This window comes from Bubalus kerabau, chromosome 10 (assembly GCF_029407905.1).
Source record: "Bubalus kerabau isolate K-KA32 ecotype Philippines breed swamp buffalo chromosome 10, PCC_UOA_SB_1v2, whole genome shotgun sequence".
In the NCBI taxonomy this organism is placed as follows: domain Eukaryota; kingdom Metazoa; phylum Chordata; class Mammalia; order Artiodactyla; family Bovidae; genus Bubalus; species Bubalus kerabau.
In genome coordinates this window covers 81,068,402-81,088,765 of record NC_073633.1, presented here as the reverse complement: position 1 = coordinate 81,088,765, position 20,364 = coordinate 81,068,402, and the positions used below count along the sequence as shown (strand labels likewise).

At 38.2% G+C, this 20,364-nt stretch overlaps 1 protein-coding gene across 8 annotated transcripts in view; it reads right to left on the bottom strand.

Annotated features, from left to right (window-relative positions):
• Window positions 1-20,364, bottom strand: part of SYNE2 (spectrin repeat containing nuclear envelope protein 2) — a 327,458-nt gene that overhangs the window by 252,919 nt on the left and 54,175 nt on the right. The gene's annotated exons all lie outside the window — the stretch shown is intronic.

Below are 20,364 nucleotides of genomic sequence, written 5' to 3'. Positions count from 1 at the left end.
CTTACCTTTTCTGTCCTTTATTGTGCCCATCTTTGCAATATATGCAAATAAAATGTTCCCTTGGTGTCTCTAATTTTCTTGAAGAGATCTCAAGTCTTTTCCATTCTATTGTTTTCCTCTATTTCTTTGCATTGTTCATTTAAGAAGGCTTTCTTATCTCTCTTTGCTCTTCTTTGGAATTCTGCATTCTAAGGGGTATATCTTTCCTTTTCTCCTTTGCCTTTCACTTCTTTTCTCAGCTAGGCCTTCTCAGACAACCATTTTGCCTTGTTGCATATCTTTTTCTTGGGGATGGTTTTGATCACCACTTTCTGTACAATGTTACAAACCTCTGTCCATAGTTCTTCAGGCATTCTATATCATATATGTAGTAGGTTTATCATTTAATGTCTTGCTCTCCTCACAATAGAGTTTAAGCAGCACATAAGCAAGATGTTTTATCTGTGAAACATTCCAGGGCCTGGAAGAGCCTGGCCAGATTCTAAATAAATATTTGCTAAAACAGTAGGAATAACAATAATTTTACTAATTATTATTGTTATATTTTATTTACTCTATACTGAGGTCAAATCTACCTTTATGTGTTTGCTTTCCTTCTTTGAAAAGCTGTCTGTTCTATCCTCTAAAACACTATTTTCCTTTGATTCTTCCCATTCACCCCTATTAATCTCTAACGCGGTTAAACTGAAATGGTTGGCATGACACCTAGTTTGAGTTCTTAAAAATGTTTTAATCTGATGAGAGCTCAGGGTGAGAAAATGAAGAGAACCTGAGTAAATGGAATTTTAGGGTCTTTATAATTGTAACTAGAGATTAAAGATGCACTGAACCTTGGTGGATTTCCTCAACTTTTAAAATCCATTTCATTTTTTCTGTATTACCAGCTGAAATTAGCTGTAGCTCATTTACACCTTAAAGGGTGCTCAGTAATTGTGCACCCAATCTATAATCTACACAAACAAATACAAAATAACCAAAAATTTCCAATGAAAATTTTGTTATATCTGACCTAATTCAATTAAAATCTAATAAAAACAAGGAGAAAAACAATAAGATGAGCAGTCAGTACAAATCCCCACCTGGAACTCTACAGTTAGCAATTGAAACCTTCATGAAAAGCTTTAAAAAGGAAATTTCATGGCTTTTAATGAATGCGTTGTCCAAATACAGGATACTTGGTCATCCTGGAAATCAGAAACCTTCAAATGCAACAAGGACCCTTTGCTAACAGCAAACAAAGATGCCCCAGGTGTCATTAAACATCCTTATAACCACTCGATTGAATGTTTTGTCCTTCCTTGCCATGTCACTTATCCCTTGACACTCTTTCCCACACTTCCATACTGTCTTACCCTTGAAAAGTGCTATAAATTCAACAGGAATCAGAGCCAAATAGCTCACCCTATGCCAGGATAAGTAACCTTTTGTTCTTTTCAAAGGTTGACCCATTGGGGAAAAAATAATTGAGATCCACATGCTTTAAAGCAACTTAATTTGAGTGGGTGAGATTTTATTAATGTTGGGTTTTATTTTTTAAACATTCAGAGTAACTTTCTAACAAAATAATAAAACTTTTCACAGAATGGCATGAAGAGAATAGGACCTTTTATTTTTTTATTCTATTGCTTTAAATTTTAATTTTAATTTAATATTGGAGTATAGTTGTGTTAGTTTCAGGGGTACAGCAAAATGATTCATATATATATATATATATATATATATATATATATATACACATATTCTTTTTCATATTCTTTTACCATATAGGTTATTAAAGAGTATTGAGTTTCCTGTGCTATAGTCTTTGTTGATTATCTATTTTATATATAATAGTATGTACATGTTAATCTCAACTTCCTAATTTATTCCTCCTCCCCACCTTTTCCCTTTGGTAACCATAAGTTTGTTTTCTAAGTCTGTGAGTCTATTTCTGTTTTGTAAATAAGTTCAGATGTGTCATTTTTAGATTCCACATTTAAGTGATATCATAAGATAGTTGTCTTTCTCTGACTTACTTCACTTAGCATGATAATCTCTAGGGCCCTTCATGTTGCTGCAAATGGCATTACTTCATTCTTTTTTATGGATAAATAATGAGAATAGGACCTTTTAATCAGCAGATGTTAGGGATGGAAAAAAACAAAAGCAGAAAGAGAATAATAAAATCTACCATAATGATGAGTTTTTTAAAATACCAAGGAGTATAGAAAGTGAGAAATTCTCTCTCCTAATTTTTTTAAAGCAAATAAGAAATATGTATAAGGCAGGAAAATGTAGTCAGTGAATTTTATTCAGGCCCATATAGGTGTCCTTGATTATCATTCTTGGAAAAAATCTGGCTGAGTTTGAGAAAGGAGGCATAGAAGGAAAAGATTTTCTCTAGGTGTCATTACCATAAAAATAACATTTAATCCCTGAGTTTGTTCTTATTCAATCTGCCTTTTGTGAGCTAGCAACTCATATCTTTAGCTGGAGGGGAACTTAAATGAAAACAAATTGAGTTAAACTCAATTAAAGAGGGTGGATTATTAATTCATTACTAAGCTCATTATAAAACTACCATGGCCACTGGGTCTCAGCAAGGTCCAGTTTCACAAAAGTTTGTCTAAAATGTTGACTCCAGCAGTCCTTCCCATTATTAAAAGTCACCCAGGCATAAGAATCTCTAATTTACATTTTCACTAAAATACAGAGGAATGCATTACTACAATGTGGCTTCTCCAAGAATGTTCTCTATTGCATGAGGTCACCAAGGAAGCTTTGTAACCTCCTTCTATCCAGGAATTTCCCTTTCTACTGGTGGATTACTGATTATAGGTTTACTGCACACGGCCCCAGATTTATTACTTGGATCTTTCATTCTCATTAAAATCTTTTGATCATTCCCTAATCCCTTAATGAATTCTTAGTCTAACATTCTAGGTCACTCATAATCTGACTCTGATCAACTTTTCCTGACTTATCTCCCATAACTTCTCCACTCATATCCTACTGCCCTAGCCAAACCAGAGTATCTACACTTCCCCAATTGAGTTGCACTGTTTTCTGCATCAATATGCTATGTACCCTCTGGATTGGACAATTCTTCCATATCCCTCTGGACCCACAGAAACCCCAGCACCCAGCACATGGTGGGTGTTAGATTGACATTTGTTAAAATAAGACATATCCTGTTCAATGTTCCCTTTGCAAAACAGAAATAGTCTCTTCTGGCTCTGGCTTACCACAACACTTTGTTGGATCTTTTTTTTTTAATCTTTACCATCAGAAAGTATATAATCCTCATAAAACATTTTTTTCAAACAGTAATAGAATTCAAAGTTATTCTTAACTTCCCCAAACACCCACTTTCCTTGCCCTGAGACAACATTAATTAACAATCTCCTGTACATCCCTTCTAGATTAGGCAGGCAAAGAAAAGAAATTCTAAAGGGCAAGGATTTGTTTTGATCGGTCACTGGGTCTCCAGCTCCAAGAAGTAAAAGACACTCAGTCAAAACTTGTCGACTGAATGAATGAATCTATATGTAAATTAATTACTATACATGATATTTTTAAAGTTGATAATTCAAAATAAACATGATTTAGGTACACTATTTAAATCAGAAAAGCATCTGTTGAACCATAAGAAAATTTTTAAAAGATCATAAACCTTCCACATCAACAAGAAGGAAGAAAATTATATCTGGCTAGTGAAAAGAACAAAGTAGATATATATGTGCCCGTGTGTGTGTGTATTTTCTTAAGTGAAAGAGAGCAAGTTATAAAGTAACGGGTCTATCATGATCCCATCTGTATTTTTATGACAGGATAGCTCCGTGAAAAACTTAACAGTTTTGTTTCTGTCTTACAGTAATTACCGCTTGCTGCTCACGTACTGCAGTCATGCACTGCACGTGGCTTCTCTCCTACTCAGTGTACAAATCTTAAAACTAAACCTTTATCCTTTTGTGCTTTTGCTTCCTCTTAACCCAGTGCCATGTAGAGAAGAGATAACTCAATAAATTTAGCTGACTGAAAGATTTAGTAAAGATTAAAAGACTGAGGCTCAAACTGACTTGTCGTTGCCTGGAGAAGAATTTATTGGCAACTGTTACTAGGCCTAGGTCTTATCCTAATCCTTGTTTTAAAAACCCCTGGGCAAGTTTACACACAGTTGGGGAGGGAAAGAGGGGGACAAATGGAGAAAGTAGCATCAACATATATACACTATCATGTGTAAAACCGATAGCTGGTAAGAAGTCGCTGTATAACACGGGGAGACCAGTCTGGCACTCTGGAATGACCTAGGGGGTGGGATGGGGGAGAGGGGAGTATATATTTTATACATATAAAAATAATGTATAATTATGGTTGAGTCACATTGCTGTACAGCAGAAACCAACACAACAGTGTAAAAATTAAAAAACAACATAAACTCAAAAAAATAAATAAAGTGAATAAATAAAAACCCCTGGGCAATTTCTTTCTCCTGCTAAGAAAATGTCTTGAACAAAAGGCCATGTACTAATGAGACCCTGTTTCTCTCCCCTGAAACAATCCTGCCAACTCCTTGTTAGTTGGGACAGCCACAGTAAGGATAAATAAATTCGGTAAGACAATAATACAACACATTTTAGCCACGTGTTCCAACAGCCATCCCAAAGAATCTTACCCAAGCTTTTATCCGATAGAAAGGGAACTAAAAACAATAAGGCCACCTCTTCTATTGTTTCTCAAGGAGATGATAACAAATAGAAATAAATGAAGAAACAAATTAAGAGAAAGAAAACACACAGGCACGCACAATCAAAACAAGAAAAGCCTAAAATATCTTAAGAATAAACAGGAAAAGGCCTGTGACTGAGCTACCAAAGGAGAGACTGTTAACCAATAGAGAAAGCAAGGCGACAATTTACAACACATTTTCTTGCAACCAACCATACGCCAAACAAAGAAGCAAGAAAGAAAAATAAATAGTACCAAGACTGAGGCCTTACTTACTGAATCAGAAGAGCGAGTTTAGAAGCTAAGTCTTTGCTAACATATCTTGTAAGCACGGTATGCAAACATGTCTCTACCTCAAAATTCTTTTCATTCAAGTACTTCCTCCCTGGAGAACCTACATTGTCACTATGGAAAAGAAAAAAACAAGTAACAGCAATGGACTGTCAAACCAGCATTCCAGGACTGAAACCACACTCTACCTCCCTACTTCTCGCCAAACTTGTTCTCATCTGTGTTTTCGTCTCATGGGTTTGACGCCACCATCTTTTATCAGCCCCAGGTACAGCCTATTGCCAAATCCTGCCAACTTTGCCTCCACGTGGCTCTGGCAGATGCACTTCCTTCTCTACATCTGATGGCCCTCCTGCCTCGTCTACCATCAGCTCTGCTGCAGACAGCAGCCACGGCCAATCATGTCAGCTCTGCTCCCTTCAATCTATTCTCCACTTCAACTAGTAAATCTGCCCACAGCACCTTTTCCACCTTCGGATGGTTTCTCTCTGCTCTGAGGATCAAAAGCAGAACAGCCTATGAAGCCATGCGTGGTTCACCCACAGCATCTCTCCAGCCTCAGCACATATTAACACTACCCTTCCCTGGTGCCCAGCGCTCCAGACACTCCATCTTCCTCCAGGACCTCTAGAAGTTATGTTCCTCCTGCCACACCTGTTTGTACCACCCCTGCCCTTCACGTACTTAACTTCTAATTACACACAGGGCTCAGCTCAATAGTTGCATCCCAAAGGAAACCTAAGCCAATTTGTCTTCCTCTACTACTTAAGCACTTGCCTCAACTTATAATCACTGACAAGGTTAAGAGCATGGACTCTAGAGCCAGACTACCTGAGTTTGATCCATGTTTGCCACACATACAAGCTGTGAGCCTCAGTCTTCTCATCTGTAAAATGGGGACAGCAGTGCCTACCTCAGAGTTGTTAAGAGGATTAAACACTTGTGATGTAGATCAGAGATCAACAACTGATAACCCCAAAGGCCAAATGTAGCCTATCGCCTATTTTTGTAAATAAAGTTATTTTGGAACACAGATACATGCATTTATTTACATATTGTCTGTAAAATGTACATATTGTCTGTTCATGCTAAAATGGCAAGTTGCATAGTTGTGGCAGAGACCATACGGACCTCCAAGTTAAAATATTTACTACTTTGTTCTTTACAAAAAAAGGCTACCAATCCTTGGCCCAGACTATGCTCGAGCTATACAAATGAATATTAGCTACAACATGGATGAGTGTTGAAATCATTATGCTAACCGAAAGAAGCCATCACGAAATACCACACGGTATATGATTCCATTTGTATGAAACATCCAGAACAGGACAATCTATAGACACAGAAAATAGACCAGTGTTTGTTCAGGGCTGATACAAGGAGGAGGAGAAGGTTTTGGAATAATATTGAAAGGGTATGGGGTTTCTTTGGGGGTGGGGGGATGATCAAAACATTCTAAAAGTAAGTGTGATGGTTGCACAACTTTGTGAGTATACTAAAAATGACTGAATTGCACTATAAGTAGATGAGCTGCACGGTATGTGAATCACATCTTGAATTATATCTCTATAATGCTGTTACCCCCAAAATAGCAGCTAAGACCTGTGAACTTCTTTGATTACTATCTGCTTCCTCATTAGCCTGTGAGCCCCAGGAAAGCACAGGCCAACCCTGATTTTGCTCCTCATCTTCCGTGCAGTACGTACCCCAGTGCATTTCATGTTGTTCAGATTCAAAAAGTATTTGTTGGTTATCTGGCTGGAAGGTGCGAGTGGGGCTTTGCTGCTATTCTTCCCCAGTCAATCCAGAGATTTAAGGTCTTAGTTGGCTGGGAAACGCTGTGACACACGGCAAGGAATTTCTGCTCTGGGCCTTAGCATGCAGGATCCAGCCAGGTCGTGTAGCCACATGAGGCAACCCCGCCCTCATGCAAACACCTGAGACCTTCACACTGAGGCTTTTGTTTCCAGCCACTCGGAACACAGCTCCTGGCTCTCGGCAAAAACAAACTTTGCACTTCCAGCACACGAAAATGAGCCCGCAATGCAAATGACAGGCCCAGGATCTGGGGTGCTTTTTGTTTCTCTTCTTTCTTACCCTCTTCTGACTCACCTGGGTTGCTCAATAAAAAATATCTGTGGAATGAATAAATCAAAGAGATGACTATATTTCTTTTAACACATATTTCTCACTCCCTACTACTTTTTAACAACCACATTAACACTGTGAGCACTTTTCTTCTGAAAATCACCTTCCTCTGAAGGTGTGAGCCTGAACACCTTCCATTTGAGCCAGCAGTCCAAACACCTCTGACTTCTGAGTTCAAAAGAGCCAGACTAAGCTAAAGGGATGGTGCTGTGGTTACAAATCTAGGATTCTTACACTTTTGAACGCCAGCTAATCAACTGGAGGTCAGAGGTTAAGTGCAGGGTTCTATGCCCCAATTCCCAGAGATTCTGACTGAGGGGGATCACACAGCTCACTCTGAGAAACCCCTTGCTACAGTAATTAGATGGGTTTATACATGTGACTTATTCTTGAAAAAATACAAAGGAACAGGAGGGACCTAGCAAAAATAGTAATGAAATAATAAACTCTGAGATGTTAACATAATGAGTTAATAACTCAAATATAAATCTATTCTAATTTATGGGGATCCTAAGACACACTTCAAGGGACTCAGAAGGCATGCCATGTCCAGGAATAAGTAGGACTCAAGGGTAAGGAACAATGAGGCCCAGGATCTATTTTCTTAAAGTTTCCAGGAATGGTAACCCACTCCAGTATTCTTCCCTGGAGAATCCCATGGATAGAGGAGCCTGGCAGGCTACAGTCCATGGGATCCCAGAGAACGGACATGACTGAGCAACTAACATTTCATTTTCATTTCTAGTCACGTGCTCAGGCAGGCATTCTGTAAATGAGACAACTGTAGATACAAAAGATGAAGGATTTGTAGCCACTCATGCAATAAGCATTTACTGAAAATCTACTATGTCCTGGATACTGTGCTCTAGATGTCACATCTGGCTGAGAGAGAAATTCAAATCCAGATACGTCTGATACCAAAATCCATGTTCTTTTCATTATAATTAAAAATCAGCTGAAATGCCAGATCTATGTCTCCTCCAGCTATCACCCTATTTCTCTCCTCCCCTTCAAACCCGAACTTCTTGAAAGAATTGTCTACCCTGGCTGTCTTCACTTCCTCACCTACCACTCACTTCTCAACCCACAAAAATCTGGCGTCTACCCCTGCCTCTCCACTTAATTCTTAGCTGGGCCATTTATAATATGCCCAGTGCTAACCTCATGGATACTTGTCAGTATTTTTTGGATTCCTGAAACTTTATTTACTACCCTCTCCTTCTTGAAATATTCTCTTAGGATTCCATGATACCACACTCAGCTGGTTTTCTTTCTACTTGTCTGGACACCCCTTCCAAGCCCTACTATGGGTTTGTTTGGCTTCTTTTATCTCTGGAATGTTCTATCTAGGCCCTTCTTCTCTTTCTCTAGATTCTGTCATCTACTCCCACGGAACAAATTACCATTTATACACTCATCACTTCCCATCTTTACCTTCAGCCCAGGTGTCCATTTCTCCTGAGCTGTGTGTATGTTTACCCCACTATCTTCTGGGTATCTCCACTTCATTATTTCAGGGACACTTCAAACTCAACATTTCCAGAACTGAGTTACCATCTCAACCAACTCCCTCTCCCACCAAAGTTGTTCTGCATCTTTTCCCCAGTGCATGGCTCCATCGTTTGTAAAGAATAAACCTGAGTCATCTTTGATACTTGTTACTCCCTCCCTTTCCCACACCCACTCAGTCAAAAAGCCCTGATAATTATCTCAATAAAACTGAAATAAAGTAAAAAATTTTTCATATGACATCCCTTATACGTGGATCCTAAAAAAAAAAAGAGGGGGTACAAATGAACTTATTTACAAAATAGAAGTAGAGTCATGGATATAGAAAACAAATGTATGGTTACCAGGGCATGAAGGAGAAGGAGATTAGAATTGGGAGATTGGAATTGGCATATACACACTATTATATATAGAATAGATAACTAATAAGGACATAGTGTATAGCTCAGAGAACTCTACTCAATACTCTGTAATGGCCTATATGGGAAAAGAATCTTAAAAAAAAAAAAAAGTGTGGATATGTGTATATGTATAACTGATTCCTGCTGGCTTCCCTGCTGGCTCAGATGGTAAAGCGTCTGCCTGCAATTCGGGAGACCCAGGTTCGATCCTGGGTCGGGAAGATCCTGTGGAGAAGGAAACGGCAACCCACTCCAGTACTCTAGCCTGGAAAATTCCATGGATGAGGAGCCTGGTAGGCTACAGTCCACGGTCGCAAAGAGTCGGACACGACTGAGCGACTTCACACTTTCACTATGACTGATTCACTTTGCTGTGCCCCTGAAACTAACACAACACTGTAAATCAACTACACTTCAGTAAAAATTTTAAAATAAATAAAATAAAAATTTTAAAAATTCAAAGCTCTGAAAATTGTGCCTATTGGATATCTCTGGATACCCATTTCTCTCTATCTGTACTGGCGCCTCCTAGATCAGGACACCATTATGTCTCAGTTAGACTTCGGTAACAGCTCCCCCTAGGTGATTTCTACATCACCAGTTCTGAATAAGCTTCTACTCAGAATGCTTCTGTTGCCTTCTCTTGGTCTTAAGAAAAAAGTCAAACCTCTATACGCTTACATGACCTCAATTTTTAAAAAAAAATTAGCATCTTTATTGAATTTGTTACAATATTGCTTCTATTTTATGTTTTGGTCTTTTGGCTGAAGGCATGTGGGATCCTAGCTCCTCAACCAGGGAACCAACCTGCACCCCCTGCATTGGAAGGCAAAGTCTTAACCACTGGACCACCAGGGAAGTCCCTACATGACTTTGTCTTTTCACACTCTCCTTCAAACTCCAAACTTCAGACTCACTGAACATCCACTTCCTTGAATGTGCCATGTTCAGACATCTTCTGGCTTTGATACGCTGTCACCACTGCCTGAAACCCTCTTTCCATCTTCAGCCTTCTCATCTGTTAACACATCAGGTCTAAGCTTAGAAACCACTTCCTATGGGAAGCTCTCCTGATCCTCAAGTCTGAGGGAGGTGTTCCTACTCTGAACTTCTACAGCACCATGCCACCTCCCTCCCATAGCACACATCATACTATACTGCCAATAGACTGGTCTGTATCTTTGTTTCAGGACAGCAAAAGCTATGTGCCATTCCCTGTGCTCAGTACAGTGTCTTATACATCACAAGCATTTTACAAAATAACTTGCTTAGTAACAAATAAATACATGAATGGGGCCCTAGGGAAAAAACGAACCAGTACTTAGGGAAAGCATAACCATTAATGGAGCAGTATCTCTTACTTTTAAAAAATCCTGTTTTCTTTCAACAAGTACCTGATATCATCCAAATCTCTTGAAATGTTGAGTCACTGTTTCTGCTTCCTCACCTCTCATTTTCTCCTTAACTCACTCCAGTCAGGCCTCCACCTCACCACCTGAGTGTAGCGAATGTGTTTGAGCCACCAACTGACACTATGAGCCCAAATCCAGTGGCCATCTGTCTACTCAACACAGTTGACCATATCCTCTTCTTGAAATATCTTCATGGAGGGGTTTCCAGCCCATCAGCTTCCCTAGTTTTCCTTCTTTGGCTTTGACCAATCCTCAGTGTTCTTTGCCTGCTCCTCTGTCTTCTGTTTGACCTCTGAACACCACAAGACCTAAAAGCGCTGCTCTAGCTCCACAGGTGATCTCAATCAGTCTATGGCTTTAAATGTAAGTACACCAACCATATGCTGATAGCTGGAACTCTACAACTCTGAATCCTGATATCCAGTTATCTACTAGACATCTCCATTTGGATATCAAATAAGCATCTCATATCTATCGTGGCAAAAATAAATGCTTGATTTCCCCCAAAAGTTGTTTATCGACCAAACTTCTTCATCATAATAAATGGTATAACCAACTGCTCAAGGCAAAAATTTAGAAATTATCCTTAATTTCTCCTATAATTTACCCCCACACATCCCAACATTCACAAATATCCTTTGGAAAAAAAAAATCCATGGTTCTTCATCCCATTGCTACCACCCTGGTCCAAATTCTATGATATCTCACCATGGCTACAACAAAACTGGCTTTCCTGTTTCCCCTCCCACTCCCAGATATCCCCTCTCCACCCAGCAGCCAGAATGATCTTTTGGAAAATGTACATCAGATCATGTTATTCCCTTGATTAAAATTTTCCAAAGGTTTCCCTTCCACACACGTTAACTTTAGAGCTGACGAATCCCTGCCTGACCAAGCTCTGCCTTGCCCTGCTCTCCAATACCAATCACACTGCCCCTCGTCCACCACAATCCAACCACACCAGGCTCCCCTGGCTCCACAAATTCACCAGGTTTGTTTCTACTTTTGAGCTTTTCCTTGAGCCATTGCCTCAGACTAGAATGTTCTTCCCTAGTTCTTTGCACAGCAGCTCCATCATGTTATTCAATCTCTCCTTAAGTGTCTTCTCCTTCTCTGACAACCTGATCTAAAGAAGACACCCAAACAACAATTACATAAATCCATTTTTAATATTTGATATTTTTTGTTAATTATTATTGTTTGTCTCTCCAATTGAAATGCAAGCATCATGGACACATGAAGTTTGTTGGAGTTGTTCACCTCAATAATCTCGCAACCCAAAAGAGTGCTTGATTAAAAAAAAAAATAGTGCTTGATACAAGTGGGGTTTCAAGGAACACAGGTTGCATGAATATATTAATGAATAGACTGACCTGTATTCATAAAAACTGTAATTATGCAATGAAGCAGTTCAGTGCGAATTCACCTGTACTTTTGAAACATTTTGTTTTGAAGACATCAAACCACCCTGGAAGTTCTGCCAAGTAAACATTCAAACTGAGGCAGAGGGAGGCACACAGCAGAACTAGTTCCCACTATGAACATCCTTGACTGAAGACAGGGCCAACAACGCCAACGTTTTGGAAAGACCTTACATGTTACTCAAATTTGAGAAGGGCCACGCGTGTTCTGTATTTGAACCAAGTGCCTCTGACTGTATAGCATTTCACTGCCCGTGTAACTGGCGGTCCTCTGTGTAGCAAAGGCTGAAAGGACCAAAGCAAAACCTGAGGGTGCTGCCCACCCCCAGAGGCAGACAGCAAGTGTGTGTAGCTACTCTTCTCCCTTTTCTTCCCGTGCTCATTCAACATGTGTCACTTCAAAGACCATGAATGACAAAGAGAGACTGACCCGGAGAGAGTGTTCACCCAGACTGTCATACCTCTCCTATAAAGACACACACATTGAGAACGTCACTCACTGTGTTTCTTTCTGTAATAAATCGTTCATAGCCCTTATCTATCATTTTTGAATGACTTTAAAAATACCTGGTGGTTACCAGTCGACTTCACCTCCCATACATCCTGAGAATAACAAACATCATCAGTTACTTTTACCAAGTTTCTCTGCTGAACGTTCTAGAAAAATGGAACCGTTTGGAAGAATTATAATCACCAGGGATGAAACCAGATGAGGGAAGTAATCCCTTGAAGAGGCACATTTACAGTGACCTCTGATTTTTAGAGTATAAAATCACACACTAAACCCACTAAGTGGTTGTAAATTAATCTCTCATATTTATCTCAAACTTTACCATTTCCTAAGGGGAAATCATTTTGAGTTTTATTTTTTCTAACATACTACTTCAAGCTCCGAGTAAGTACACCCCTTCCCAAGACACAGGCATACACAAATGCTCAGGAAAAAAAAAAAAAAAAATCTTGTATCTCCCATGGGACTAATTAAAAAGGATTCTGATTTCTATAAGGAATGAATGAGATCTTTGTTAACCTACTTTAACAGGACTCTTAAATGACCCTGGATTTATCTTGCCCTACTTTTCAAAATGTAACTGACCCAGAATAAAGTAAGCTTATCCCCAAACTCCTGGCAAAAACAGAACCAAAGTTCCCAGAAGACGAAACAGTATATACCACTAAGGGGCGGCGGTGGAGGGGGGAAAGGAACCTTTCCCTGAAAAACACTGTTCACTGCAAACACTACTTCTTACAGAGCTATTGTGTTTTTCATTTAATTGAAATATTTTTAAGATTATGAAGCTTTACAATATGGAAGTTAATAATCCTTCAAAAAAGAAAAAAAAAACATAGCAAAAGACCTCAGCTATTATGATTTCAGGAATTTTCTGGAAGGTTTTTTGTTGAAACAGTACAGCACTGATAGCTGATGAAGGACTATAACTTAATTTCTCTGGGTGTAATAATCATCTAATTGGCAAAAAAAAAAGAAAGCCAGAGATAATTTGCTTTTATTCATAATAATGAAGCGGTCTGCCTTGGTTAGAAGAGCAAAAATACTGTCTGCACATTTCTTACCCTTCATTCATCAGTTCCATCAAAATCCCACAGTGGGGACCTGAGTGCAAAAAGGCAGAAATTCTACTCAAAAGCATTTTATTAAATCTACTCCTCTTTCTCAGACTTCACACAGCTTCATCCACTCACTGTCATAAGGCTGAGTAGAATTTCTCTCAGAAACATGATACTAAAACACTATTGAGCCCTTAAACATCACATACACACCTTACTGCCTTATTTCTAAAGAAATCTATATTTCTATCCTAATTTTCCTGAACACAGAACAACTCTTCAAATTCAGGGTACTTTGTATATATTTTTTCCTTCTAAATTAAATTTTTACTTTATATTGGAATATAGCTGATTTACAATAGTGTTTTAGTTTCAGGTGTACAGCAAAGTGATTCAGTTATACATACATCCATCCTTTTTCAGCTTCTTTTCGCATATAGCTTATTACAGAATATTGAGTTCCCTGTGCTATACAGTAGGTCTTTGTTGATTATCTTTTTTATATATAGTAGTGAGTATATATTAATCCCAAACTCCTTATTTAAACTTTTATATTGGAATGGCCACTCATTTTTTCATTACACAGTTGTTTATTAAAAGCCTAAAACATGACAGAAATTTCACTGGCAATAAAGATACAAGATTTCCTAACAGGATACCTAACAGGTACCTAACACACCCTTAGAGGAACTCAGATGGCTGATTAGAACAAGTGATGTCCAAAGATGAAAGGAAACTCCAGGATAAGAAACAATTACAGAGGATTCAGCAGGAAAAACTCCAGTGAAGTTCTTATTTGTATTATTTGTTGATGTCACTTTCACCTGACATCAATAGGCAAAAGCACAGCTTGGCTACACATCTCTGGAAGGTGCTCAGTCTATTCATCTTTGCAGCCTTAACATCCTACCTATGGTTGGCATCCAGTATTTAGTGAACAACTGAATAAAATTCAACATTACATCACATAATTATGCTTGTAATCTACCTCAGTGAACATAAATATTTTCTAATATTATTAAAAATTATACTTAAATTGAAAGCCACCCTTCAGATGGATACTCAGTAAATCATAAATAAATTAGAGTAATAACTACAGAGACTCACATTTCACTGTTCAGTCCACAAAGCAATGTCTACTCAGAAGGTACAAAGGGCTTTTCAATCTTTTAAAATATGTCATCTGGAAGATAACAGCACTAAATAAAACATATGAGCACTGTTTGAAACAACATAGTAAGTTGGCTGAACATGGTTTTATACAGGTTCATGCAGAGGATTAACCATCCACCAGCATTTTAGCAGGACTGCATGAAAGTTAATTCCTCATATGGTGCCAAGGTAAGAGAATACACACTCCTTCCTAGTCCTTTGCCTAATGGATGATGATATTCTGTATTTGAATACTGTCGTGCTAATGAGGTATCATGGGCCCATCTCATTTTTCAAAACAAAATAATATGCTCCATGTACATAAATTTCTTGTGTCCTTTTATGGCCCCCAAATTATCATATGTATGTGTTAAAAAGAAAACTTAAATATGATATATATTAATTGTCCAAAATAATTCAAACTTGTCACAGCTGCCACTTAAAATATCACAAGATGAGTCAGCCTAGTCAGTCGATTTCACTTTTTTTTTTAAGTATAGTTGATTTAAAATATTGTGTTAAATTCCAGGTGTCAGTTTCACTCACTATTAATTTGACTTTCAAATGGGTCCTCTACCTGTGTGTTATGCTTTTAAGCTTTCCACGACATAGGAAGTTGTCAAGAAAGAGTTTCTTTGAAAACAGGATCTTTTATCTGCAACAATTTATTTTAAACACATTGATATAAAATAGTATTTAATGGTCTTATTATTTGGTGCTATTATAAAATAGTGAAAACACACTAATTCAAAAGGGAGGTCTTTGGACATTTTAGTTGCTACTGCTTTATTTCAAGCTGCTCAGCTTCTAACTTTGGCTCTTCTCCATCTTATTATTCATAGTCAATATTTGCAGAGTCATATTATATTACATATTATAATTGCAGAGTCCACCTAATAGTTTCTTATCTGTCTCGTACTCTCCTACTCACTGCTGTCACCTGAATCCAAGCCAATATTACTCAACACCCAGATATTTGCAAAGCTTTTCTTTTTTACTTAATTTTTATTGGACTACAGTTGCTTTACAGTGTTGTGTTACTTTTCTGCTGAACAGCTAGCTGAATTGTCATACCCCTACATTTATCCACTCTTTGTTAGATCTCCTTCCCATTTAGGTCACCACAGAGTACTGAGTAGAACTCTCTAGTCAGTTTCTCCAACTTCCCTTTCTCATCCCTCTCAAGTCTTCCCATACCTCAAAGTCAGATTAGTCCCCTAAAGCACAATTCTGACCATGGACCCTGTCCTCTCCTTCTCAAGACCCATAGCTACCCGCTACCTAAAAGCATAATCCTCAAACTTCTTAGCTTGAATTCAACTCCCTCCAGAATCTTCATCTCAGAAATGCTACTGAAGGGATTCCTCCTTTCATCTCAAAATTAAACAGAATAGCAAAGAAAATCCCATACAACTTGAAAACTCAGTGGTATTATTCAACTTTACCCCTTGCTGCTTCTATAATCATATCTGCCTGATACATCAAAGAATTATCCTCTGAACATAACTTTCCCCACCTGACGAGCTTAGCAGAGATGTTATTTCAGACAAAAAAAGATGTAGTTACTATTCTCTTAGGATAAAAGGGAAGGAAGCACCTATCATTTTGCCAAGTAAGAAATCCAATGGAAAGGTATAAAGAAATTCTATAATGGAAACCTCGGTTAAGCAAATAGCAGCCATTTATTTCTCATTTTAAATAGCTTGAACTTTCATATATATAATTTATTTCAAATGTGCACCATCCATAGTAGCACAAAATGCACTAAACTAAAATAAATTCCATTTTTTTACATTAATCAAATTCATAAATTCTCAAATTCACAAACTCCATTTCCTTTTCCTCCCCAAAAGCCAACCATTTCAATGCTGTTATCCTCATTACACTAAGAAAACACAAATCTCTCTTTACAAAAAGGACCCTTAAAAATCCCTCCATAAAGACATTTTCTCAAAGATCACACAAATGATGAACAAAGAGAAAGACAAAGTTGCTTGTTTATTGTCCTGCTCTATGAATTTCAGCAAGGCACTGCCTGATTCCTTAGGTCTGATGCCTTGTTGTCCTTGAACACATAAGATACCTGTTTTCATAGCATATCAACAATGATTCACCACATTTCAATGCACGCATTTTATTCTTTCCTTGAGCATATTATTTGCAGGCAAGGTGTGGCTGCAGTAATTGTCTCATCTTATGTAAGTTTTTGGTTAAAATAAAACAGGCATTGTTAGTTAAATAGGCCTCTTTCTTCCTTATGAGCAGTCATCCTGAGCCTCTCATTTTACATAAAATCTCTTTTTCCTATTACTCCAAGGATCATTAAGCACATGTGAATTTTGTGAAATACAAGTCGGCTTACAGAGTGGACAGAGCTGAATGCTTTTAAGACTACTGCCAACAGCCTGCAGTTTGGAAGTAACTAATGTTCATAATGTTATCTATCAATTTTTTGTCTACATAGCTAACAATCCTGCAACGAAACCAAAGTTACCGTCAGAAGTACATGCAAGTTCTTTCCTTCCTTCTTCTCTTCCTCCTTGCTTTCTTTCTCTCTTTCAACAAGAAAGAATTCAGGCCAGAAGAATCATTGTAAATCTGCTAATAACAATATAGAACTTAACTTTGGGAAACCCATTTATTTCACCGTTAAGCCTTCATTCTACAGTCACGGGAACTCCTCCATTGAGGGTACGTAGCTAATGTGAGCAGCTCTTGTTTCGTGTAAAGCCAACTACATTATAGTGTTGGCTTTCCACCTCTCCCCCTATAGAGCAATATACCCAGCTCTACATTCCTCTAAAAAGACCATGAAGGCAAATCATTCACACTGGCAGCACATGTATATCACATTTCCACTGCCAAACAGCCCACACTCATCTCCTACTGTAAAGCAAACTGTAATAACCAAATTTTATTAAAAACATGCTATAGGAAACACTCATTTACCAGTAATTTGTTCATTATTTTGAGCTATTTGTGAACCTGAGATTAATGTTACTTAAAAATGCCCATCCATATTGGCTGTAAAAATTAAAAAAATAAAAGTTTGCTATGGGTTGACTAAAATTAAAGCTAAGATTTATGTGCACTTTCCAAAGAAAGTTGTTAGGGAAATTTCCTCTTTCAGGTTGTTCTCTGAACTGTGTCAGAGTGGGTGTGGTGCAGTGGAAAGAGAGCTATGCTCCAGGTCAAAACCTAGCTCTGCTGCTCACTAGCTGTGTAACCCTGGGAGAGTAATTCCACCTTTGTGAGCCACAGCTTCCTTCCCTGTATCTGGAAGATACAATATCTACCTTACAGTGTGGGTGTGAGGATCAAATGAGATAATGTACAAAAGGGTGATGTGTAAGCTAGAGCATGCTACATAAAACTCTGCAATGGGGAAGAAAGCATTTTTAAATATAACACTTATAATATGAACACTATTATAAGTGCTAAAGTAGGTGCTATGGGAGAAACTGCTAAGTCAATTCAGTCGTGTCCGACTCTGCGTGACCCCATAGACGGCAGCCCACCAGGCTCCCCCGTCCCTGGGATTCTCCAGGCAAGAACACTGGAGTGGGTTGCCATTTCCTTCTCCAATGCATGAAAGTGAAAAGTGAAAGTGAAGTCGCTCAGCCGTGTCCGACCCTCAGAGACCCCATGGACTGCAGCCTTCCAGGCTCCTCCGTCCATGGGATTTTCCAGGCAAGAGTACTGGAGTGGGGTGCCATTGCCTTCTCCGCTATGGGAGAAAAGAGAAGCGTAAATCTTAGCCAGAGGAAGAGTGGGGCTTGTGGAGGAGGCTGAGTCTGGCTAAGTTTGGGATGAACAGGGACATGGGAGGACTGGATGAGCTGGACTCTTGTGGGAGGAGATGGCAAGGGAGTGGCAACCACCTTAACATAAGCACACAAGCAGTCGGTGGGGTGGTGTGGGTACGACTCCTCAGGGGCCTGTGGGACTGGAGAACAGGGTGCTTGTAGGAGAGGAGGGCACAGGGAAAGGTGCACAGCAAACAGTATGTGTGAGCCACACCACAAAGTTTAGACTTCATTGTACATGTGATGCAAAGCCATTGAACTGTTGTTGTTGTTGTTCAGTCGCTAAGTCATGTCCGCCTCTTTGTGACCCCACGGACTGCAGCACACCAGGCTCCTCTGACCTCCACTATTTCCCGGAGTTGAACAGGAATGTCAAAACAAAACAAAACACAAGTCAATGAAAACCAGACTTCTGGTTTACAATTTTTTCCTATCCAGCATACAGTTTCTACTCTAGCCTTGTGTTCCTGCACAAAAATCCTTTGGAACAAAGACTTTAACTGCAATATATACAAAGAAATTATGATGCATTTACTCAGTTCCTACTCTGTATCTGGCAGGCATTGTGCTAAGCCTGCATAATGTTCATCCTCAAAGCGCAGGGGCAAGATAGGCATTATCACCCATATTTTAAATACGAGGAAACGGAGACTCAAAAAAGATAAAGTCTCTTATCTAAGTTCAAAGAACTGGTAAGTGTCAGAGCCAGCATTTGAAATTAGGTTTACCTTTATTATTATTTTTTTTAATTTTATTTTATTTTTAAACTTTACATAATTGTATTAGTTTTGCCAAATATCAAAATGAATCCACCACAGGTGAAGTCTGCGCCTTGTGACTGCTTTCAGCCAACTCCACCACCACTGCCACAACTGGTAACAAGTCTGATCTTTTCCTATGAGTTTGTATGTTTGGTTGTTTTTGAAGTTGTATTGACTTCCAACACTATATTAGCTCCTGTTACATAACACAGTAATTAAATATATCTATAAGTTTCAAAAGGCCCACTAAAGTAAGTCTAGTTGAGGAGCCTAGTAGGCTACAGTCCATGGGGTTGCAAAGAGTCTGACACGACTGAGCGACTTCACTTTCACTTTCACATGGTCTAAGATAAATAAGTATCAGAGGTGTAATGTACATGATAAATATAATTAACACTATTCTATGGTACAAATGAAAGTTGTTAAGAGAGTAAATTCTAAGTGTTCTCATCAAATAGAACTAAATTTCTCCTATTTCTTTGATTTTGCATCTATATGAGATGATGGATGTTCACTAACCTATGATATTCATTTCATGATTTATATAAGTCAAATCATTAGGCTGTACACCCTCAACTCATCAGTGCTGTACATCAATTATATCTCAATAAAACCGGAACCAAAAAAATAAATAAATAAATATCAGGATCAATTGATTCAGGAAAAAGAAAGAAACTGGATTTACCTGACCATTTACTGATGCACTATCTTCCTGACACGTTTTAGGTCACATGAGTTATTGTTACTCACATGCAAAGCACGGCAACTATAGTTAACAATACTTTATTTTACATATTTAAAAGTTGCTAAGAGAGTAAATCTTAAAAGTCCTCATCACAAGAACAAAATTCTGCAACTATGTAAGATGACAGATATTAATTAGACTTATTTTGGTGATTATTTCACAAGGTAAACAAATATTGAATTTTGTTGTATTGTACACCTGACACTGATACATTGTTGTATGTCTGTTATATTTCAATTTTAGAATAATAAATTAAAAAATTTAAAAAACAAGTGACTCAAACCTATGGCTATGGCTTCTAAGTGACATTCTAAGAATGTTACATAATACTGTCAATAATCTTTATACTACTTTAAAACACAGAGTTACATAAATATTTTCAAAGACTTGCTATAGCCTTATTTTTTTTACACTAGCTAACTTTACTTGGCTCTAAGATTTG